Source organism: Eschrichtius robustus, chromosome 2 (genome assembly GCF_028021215.1).
Source record: "Eschrichtius robustus isolate mEscRob2 chromosome 2, mEscRob2.pri, whole genome shotgun sequence".
Classification (NCBI taxonomy): domain Eukaryota; kingdom Metazoa; phylum Chordata; class Mammalia; order Artiodactyla; family Eschrichtiidae; genus Eschrichtius; species Eschrichtius robustus.
This window is the reverse complement of record NC_090825.1, coordinates 167,511,203-167,519,496: the sequence shown is the minus strand read 5'-3', so window position 1 is coordinate 167,519,496 and position 8,294 is coordinate 167,511,203. Positions and strand designations below refer to the sequence as shown.

General features: G+C 55.9%; 1 protein-coding gene across 1 annotated transcript in view; it reads left to right on the top strand.

The window, feature by feature from the left end:
• Positions 1-41: 41 nt before the first annotated feature.
• Positions 42-8,294, top strand: part of MYO9B (myosin IXB) — a 90,874-nt gene continuing 82,621 nt past the window's right edge. Inside the window, 1 exon segment of the mRNA XM_068536779.1 lies at positions 42-119. The gene's annotated coding sequence lies outside the window, so the exon portion shown is untranslated.

Here is an 8,294-nt window from a genome sequence, read left to right as displayed (position 1 = left end):
CGCGCGGGGGAGCGGCGGGAGTGGCGGGCGCGGTGGGGCGGAGCGCCCGAAGAGCAGCGGGCTGGCTGCCGGGCGGGGACCCGGGCCGGGACCGGCGGCGCGCGGCGGCCAAGGCCCAGGTGAGTGCCGGGCGGCCGCGGGTCGAGTGTTTGATCTCGAAGCTCGCAGCGGCGGGCTGCCTTGTAGAGGGACGGGGCTAAGGGTTAGTTGCGGGGGGGCGCGAAAGCAAGGGTCGAGGAGGCGGGAACGAGCTTGGGGGGTCGTGGAGAGTTTGCAGGAGACGGAGTGGGAACGGGACGATGAAGGAGAAAGTTGATGTGATGGGCCTGGTGAGGGAGTTTTTGGGCGAGTGTGGAGGCAGATCTTGTGGCTTTGAGCAGCTTCTCTGAAGAGGACGTGGCTTAAGTGGTAGTTGGGGGGTCGCAGGAAACGGGGCTGGGAGGGGGAGAAGCAAGGAGGCGGGGTTGAGAGGCCCAGGCTGGGGGTTGAGAGGAGCAAGGCCGGTGGGGGAACAGCCGGGGTGCGATTGGGGGGGAACGGTGCAGGACGGCCTGGGGGCGTCTGCCTACGGTGAAGAGGTAGAGGAATGGTGCCTGAGGGAGGGCAGCGCCTGGGACTCAGTGGGTGCTCAGTAAATGTGAGGGGCTCTGAACCCACTGGTGCGGTGGCCGGCCGAATTGGTAAGAGGGGAAATGGGGGATGGGAGGGGAGGCAGAAGGGGGGTAGAAGCCATGGCAAGAAGTGAGGTCTGGTCCAGGGAGAGCCTGGGGAGGAGGGGAGGAAAGGAAAGGACTAGAATGGCCCCGTTCAGACACTGGGGTGCAGACCATGGAGATTTAGGGGCCTGTCTTACCCTCTTGATTCATCTTATCCCTGACTTCACCCCCAACTGCTGGGTGACCCAGGCTAGTTTCAGCGCCTTCTGGGCGGTATTCAGGACTTGAAAACCCAACACTGTCCTCCTAAGAGCGGACTGGCTAGAGCCTGGGGGTTCTAGGGAGCAAGGAAGGAGCTCTTGGGGCCCCCCCCCACCCCAGCTGTGGGGCCGGAACTGGGTTTCGGGAGGGGGTGCGCACACACCCGCATGTGCTAGGCTGTCACCACCTCCTCCGAGTTGCATCCTTGGACTTAAATGGGTAAAACGACATACAGGAAATCTGTCCCCCGGTGGCTGTGAGCTCAGCCTGGGAGAGGCACGGTAGCCGCAGGCAGGCGCCTTGTAGGCCAGGAGTCTTTAAGGGAAAGCCTCTCCCACACCTCTTTGTCTGAGGTGGGAGCTGGTGGGGACATTGTGCCTTACAGTTGGAGGGTCCCAGCTCCTACCTTCCTGAGGTATGTTCTGGTCTTGGAGTCTCCAAACGCTTAAGGCATCCAGGAGCAGTGGGAGGTGACATGGGCAGCTGGAAAGTTGTCTGATGGGCCTGGCTCTGGGGAGGGCCTTGCTCTAAACCGTTTTGATCAGCATTAATTTCTCTTCTTTCCCGACCCTGGGGATCCTTGTCTGGGACCTGCTAGAAGGGCCAGGGAGCCTGGGTTTATAGTGCGTTCAGGACACGAGTCTGGATAGCTTGAATGTAAAGAGGGCCACAGAAAGATAACCACCCCGTTCACTTCTAGAATGTTCTGGCCCTTATGGAAGCTTCCGTAAGCAAGACTCTCAGCCTCGCTTGCCCCAGAAGACATGATTAGAGCCCACAGTCATGCCTCGTGCAGGTTCTGAGTATGGGCCTGCCCTGGCTGGGACACTCCCACTCCCCCTCTCCCCACCCCCATGAACTGGACCAGAATCTTCTGGTTCCACAGCCCTGCTGTTGTCTCCTTCCTCTGGGAGCGTGGCCAGGCAGGCTGTCATGGAGGGTCTTCTGTTGGGGGTCCTAACCTCCGTCATGTCTCTTTGTCTGTTTCTTTACTTGCAAAATGAATGGATTGGCCTAATCAGTGTTCTGCAACTTTGAAACCCAACCTTGGTGTCTCCAGCACACAGCCCTGTCTAGTTTTATGGAGCCCCCAACAGGTGAATCCCCACCACGGTGATCCCACTTTTGTTGGGCTTTCCGTTCTACAGTTTATATCCGAATATGATTATCTTACTGCTTCCTTATCTTTCACGTGGGAAATTGCAGTGCCAAATGTGCTTCTGCACATCATACCTGTTCCCAGGGTTTCAGCTGCATCCTTCTGGCTGGAAATCCCTGGGTGAGACCCTCCCTCAGGTCCAGGCCTGTGACTTGGTGAAGCAGGTGGGGACTTGGGAATCTCCCCATTCTGTTTCACTGTAGGATCCATCTTCTATCCCCAACAGAGGCTTGTTAACTTGCCGCTTCCCTTTCCTTGTGTCCCTGAAGTTGTGTGTCTTGGGTGGACCCAGAGTTCAGTGAAGCAAGGGCTGATCATGCGAAGTGCTGTGGGCTGGGTCCCAGGGGCAGAGATGAGCCCTTGTGCCCTGGGGGAGGGACATTCTAGTGGGCCACCCTCCCCACCAGGAATAATGGAGTTCAGAGTAGTTGGTCAGTGCAGCAACACAGGTGGCACAAGAAGTTGTGGGGACAGAATCAGGAACGACCAGCACAAGCTTCAGGGCATGGGGGATTCCAGCAAGTTTCCTCAGGAGAGGTGGCTGGCCCTAAGCCAAGCCTTGAAGGATACAGAGGTGTTAAACCAAGTGGGGAAGAGGGAACCACATAAGCACGTCCATGTGCAGCTCTTTATTGAGCATCTTCTGTGATAGGCGCTTTTATACCCAACTCTTTTATTCTGCCAACCAGCAGCAAGGGGATTGCAGTTCCTATTTTCTCGATATAGAAACTAGGCTCAGGCAGGTGACGACTTCAGAGATGGCTCCCTGTGCTTTCTAGAAGTACGAAGGATCATTAGTAACCTCACTTTGGCGAAGACCAAATTGCTACAGCAGTTTCTCAACTGCAGCACCATTGACATCTGGGGCCGGGTCATTCTTTGCTGTGGGGGCCACCCCGTGCATTATAGGATGTCGAGCAGCATCCCTGGCCTTCACACACGAGATGCCAATACTACACACCCACCCCAAGTTGTGACAACCAAAAATGTCCCCAGACATGGCTGTGTGTCCCCTGGGGGACAGGAGCACTGCTCTGTAGTAAAATCTGGTGCCCGCTCCAGGCCCACCATTGCCTCAGTGGGTCTTTGGTGTTTGGTGGGCTCCCAGCAAATTGCTGCCAAGGGCAGGTGTGGGGAAAAGAGGCCAGCAATTGAATTCTGCCATCCGCTCGGTTCTTAATCTGGAGTCCTGATAAAAAGGAGGCACCACTGGGAATGGACTGAGGGGGAGTTAGAGAACGTGCCCCGAGAATGTTCAGCAGAGGAGGAAGAGGAGGTGAGCTGGGGCCGTCATCACTCGCTGGCACAGCAGATGCCATTGTCTGTCTCTTCTTTGTCTTCCCACTGACCTGGATTTCTGCAGGAACTGTCCTTGTCTCAGAACAAATTGTTGCTTTTCTTCCGAGATTAGAGGTATCAGATTCTCCTCTCAAAGAGCTACTTTGGAGGTAGCCCCAGATCACTGTGGCTCTTGAAGCCATGTTATCTTCTCCCATTTGCCTTCTTGGCTCCAGACACCAGTCCGTCCTCAAGCACAGACTAAGTTTTGCTCTTCATGTGTCCTCCTCTGCTTGTTCCCTGACCATGACATTGCTGCTTTAACTCCAGGGGAGGAAACCGCACATTCTGGGGCCGTCTGACCCCTTCTGGATGCTGCCCTCCCCCCAGTCCCCATCCACCAGCCCTTTGTGCACCCAGCATCCCCAACAAACTGTGCCAGGCAGCCCCTGCTCGGCCTCCCCGCCGAGCAAGACAGGCCCTTCTCTCTGCCCTCGTCCCGGAGACGGAGGGACAGAACAAAGGGCTCTGTCTGAGCACCGCCGGGCCCCCGACGAGCCAGCGCACTGCCGGCCGAGGTGCAGAGCCCATCACTTCACCTCTTTGCTTTTTTTCACGTTGGCCCAGAAAGGGCCTTGGAGATTAGGCATGTCTCAAAAACTCAGCCGATGAGTTTGGGTTCTACTCATTTCCTCGTTGAGACTCTGAGCCCGAGCCCCGATGATAAATAAAGTAGTGATTCAAGGGTTCGGCCTGTGGCTTAGTCGGAGCAATGAATAAGCTGTCCTGGTCTGACTCATTCGTTTACATCCCAGCTCTGCCCCGTTTCTTAGGGTTGTGTGTGTGAGAGGGGAGCCAGCTCCAAGCATTTCATGACTGTCGCTGCCGCGTGTGCAAGTTTCCTGGGGCTGCCGTAGCAAAGTACCACAGGCTAGGTGGCTTAAGCAACAGAAATGTATTGTCTCATGGATCTGGGGGCCAGAAGTCCAAATCAGGGTGTGGGCAGGGTTGGTTCCTTCCAAAGGCCACGAGGGAAGGATGCATTCAGGCCTCCCTCCTTGGCTTGTCTACGGCTATCTTCTCTCTGAGTCTTCACCTCTATGTGAGTCTTCACCTTACTTCTGTGTGAGTCCGTGTCCTGATTGTCCCTTTGGATCAGGGCCCACCCTAATGACCTCCTTTTAACCGAATCACCTCTTTAAAGGCCCTGTCTCCAAATACAGTCACATTCTCAGGTCCTGGGAAGTAGGACTTCAACATAATGAATTGGGGGCGTAAGGGGCAGGCACACAATTCAGGCTGTAACACTGGGTAAGAGACAGATTTCATTTTTATTTAGTGAGGGAATTTTCAATAAATAATGGTACTTATAGAGAATAAACTCGTTTAGTTTTGTCTCATTTATTTAAATAAACATTTTAGGGTAGCTAGGCAGGTTGGCCATGTCAACTTTGGAAGTGCCCTGTTAGGGAATTTTCCAGATCTTGCGCAGGTCCTTATACTTGGGGTGACGGTAGAGAGGCAAGAACAGGACTCGGGGGGAGCAGACCTCGTGAGACTTTACGAGGGGTGTGTTTAGAGCCAGGCCTGGGAGACAGTGTGTGCCCGCCCAGGGGCCGGCCAAGGTTCATAATTGGGGTGTACGGGGGTCCCTGTCCTCAGTATTGCCAGGGTCAAGAGGGGAGTCCAAAAACAACCCATTCATGGAACAAAGTGACTTTGGGACCGGCTGCTGTCACAGGTGACGAGACAAAAGAAGTTTCTGGAAAATCTGAAAGTCATTCAGCAAAAAGCGTTAACAAGCCAGGTGCAGATTTGGCTCTCAGAGATACTGAGGGAGCGGGAATAGCCCTCATCTCTCTGCTCAGAGCACAGATGTCCGGCCCGCAGTCATGTCCACGGAAGTCAGTTTACCAGCCCGGTGAGGGCCGTGAAGTACCCGGCACCAGCGAGCTTGGAACGGGAGCCTGGGCCTGGCTTGAGCTGGCTGATGGAGGAAGAGGAAGGCCCAAGGGCCCTGGCGTGGTCATCTGCCTCCAAGGCCGCTGTTACTGCTGCTGCTTCCTCGCAAACAAAAGCAGGACAGTGTCAGCATCAGGACCGCCGGGGGCTTTGCCACTATCTTCCTACTCATCTCTCAGAGCCTGTCCATCCCATTCGAGGGTGGACGGAACCTGATGAGCCCAGAGGAGACTTTGAGATTTTGCTTCTCAGATCCTGGGGACGCACCTGCGGCTTTCATTTCCTGGCAAGCATGCCAGGGTCCCAGGCCACTGCTTGGGAAGATCACCAGAGTCCTTGGCTGTCACGCGGAGATGCTGTTTATCAGAACGCGTGACACAAAGAAAGTGTAAGAGCGTAGGCTGGCCCATAGACCCTCAGGGGGCTGGTCCCTTTCCTCCTGGTGGTCTCGAGGAAGTCTGCCCCCTGGTTTAGCAGGGAGAGGAGAGGATGAAGGTGGGGAAGCTAAGGAACAGGGTATCTGGAGTGGAGAAAGTGACCTGAACGGGGGCAGGTGGCCCTAGGCCCCAACAGCTGGGGCAGTCACCCCACAAAGCCAGCTCCCTCTCTTGATCCCTCCTTCTAAATATTGTGTAGTCGGGTGAACATGGGCTTGGAATCATGCTAACATCTTGTGTGCCTGTGAGGCCCTGGGGAGACCCTGAAGTGTGCAAACATTTTTCTTATTTATTTAAAGCATGCTTTCTCAGCCTTGGCATTGGTGACGTCTGGGGCTGGATCATGCTCTGTGGTGGGGACCGTCCTGTGCATTGTAGGGTGTTGAGCAGCGTCCCTGGCCTCCACCCACCAGATGCCAGTAGCACCCGCCCCCCAAGTTGTCACAACCAAAACTGTCTCCAGACATTGCCAGGTGTCCCCTAGGAGAAGAGTCACACCCAGCCCCCGGTGACCGGGCTGGCACAGCAGCCTCCAGAGCCCTACCCGGGGATCTGAACTGCCTTTAAAAGCCAAGCGGGGTTCCCTTGTTCTCCGGGAGCTGCTCAGTCTGGTCTCAGGCAGGGCTTTTGTGTGTTGTCACCGCAGCTCTGCCCGTATAAGGTTCTCAAGGTGGCTTTCCACCAGGGCATGATGACAGGTGGACCATGTCATTGGAGAGGAGGGTCCCAAAGGGTTCTCCTCTGCCCGCCCAGACCCACTTCCCAGGCTACTTTCCATGTCTTTATGAGCCTACCGGTCAACAGGGAAGGACCCGGAGCCCAGCCCCCCACAGGGCCTTGCGGCTCTGCCTTCCCCTTGTAACCGGAACCCACCTGTGTCTCATGGGCCTGACCCGAACCACCGTCAGTCCCCGCAACCCACACCTGCAGGAGCCGCCGAATACCTGCCCCCCACCCCGGTCTGCCTGCCACACTAGGCTTGGCTGATCCCTTCCTGATGTCACTCATGTCTCGGTCCTCCCTGTCTCCAACTAGCCAGGGTTCCCCATCAGGCTTGCATGAAAATCCGGACTCCTTCCCATGTTCACAAGGCCCTGTGGGATCTGACCTTCCTGACCTCGGCCCTTCCCCCTCCTGCCGGCCACACTGGTCCCCTTGTTCTAAGACCAGCCCCAGCTGCCCCTGCCCATGACGCTCACCGCCCTCGCCTGGGCCGCCATCGCCAAGCTCAGCCCGTCCATCCTGTCTCACTGCGCAGGCCTTGGCAACTATCTCCTCTGAGCGCCTCCCTGCCTCCTGGTTAATCCAAAGTGACCACCCTGCTCTGGTCAGTTTCTGTCCCCATGACGGCACTGCTGACGTTCAGGGCCAGATCATTCTCTGCTGTGGGGGCCTGTCCTGCACATTGTAGGGTGTTGAGCGGCATCCCTGGCCTCCACCCACCAGATGCCAGAAGTACCTCCCCTCCCCCCCCCAGTGGTGACAGCCAAACATGTCTCCAGCCATTGCCAACTGTCCCATGGGGTAGGACAGAATTGCTCCCCCCCGATCCCCACCCCGTTGAGAGCTGCTGCTTGAACACACTGCATTTTTCCTGTCCAAAGCACTATTGCTGTTGGAAATGCCTCTTCTCTGGTGGGTTGATTTGTCAAGTTCCCTGAAGACCAGACACTGCCACATTCTTACTCTATTTTGCTGTCAGCCTGGCCTGGCCCGGGGTGGGGTGTGGGCAGTGGAGAAACATATGTTGACTGGACAGACTTTGAAAGAAGACAGCCTCGTTGGGGACATAGCCGCAGACCCCAAGGAGAGGGATCAGCCTCAGGGACAGGTGAATGGACCAGGCTGCCCCAGCACTTGCCTGGAGGAAGAGCTTTCTCTAGGACTCAGACCGGTTGGGTCAGACTGGAAGGCCTAGGGGAACGAATTAGGGAAGTAAGGGACAGTCATGAGAGGGTGTTTGGGATGGGCTTCTCCAGGGATATTTAAGTAAGGCAAAGGAGAGGTGGTGGCCGTTCCTGACCATGGCCTCAGTCAGAGCATCCAGTATCTTCTGCACCAGACCCCTGGATTCGTGTCCTGGGGCTGCCGTAAATTGGTACCACAAACTGAGCGGCTTGAAACAATAGAAATTGATTCCCTTGCAGCTCTGGAGGCCAGAAGTCCAAAACCAAGGCATCAGCAGGGCTGTGACTCTCCAGAGACTCCAGGGGGAGACCCCTCCTTGCCCCTTCCAGCTTCTGGGGGCTCCAGACGTTCCGTGGCCTGTGGCCGCATCCCCCCTCACCCAACGTAAACCCTAAGCTGTTCTCCAGCTCTGAGCTGCCAAGACTGAGAAACATACTTCTTTTGTAGCTATTTCTCAGCATGTCCATCTTTCCAATAACTTCATGTGATCATTTCCTTAAAAAAATCCCAACAGGCTCAAGGAAACACGTGTGGAAAAGTGGAAACACGCTGACTTCTAAACTGTGTTTCCTAACTGATTCTGCTGTAACGCCGGCCTTCTCCTTTTAACTTGAGGATGATTTCATCCGATAA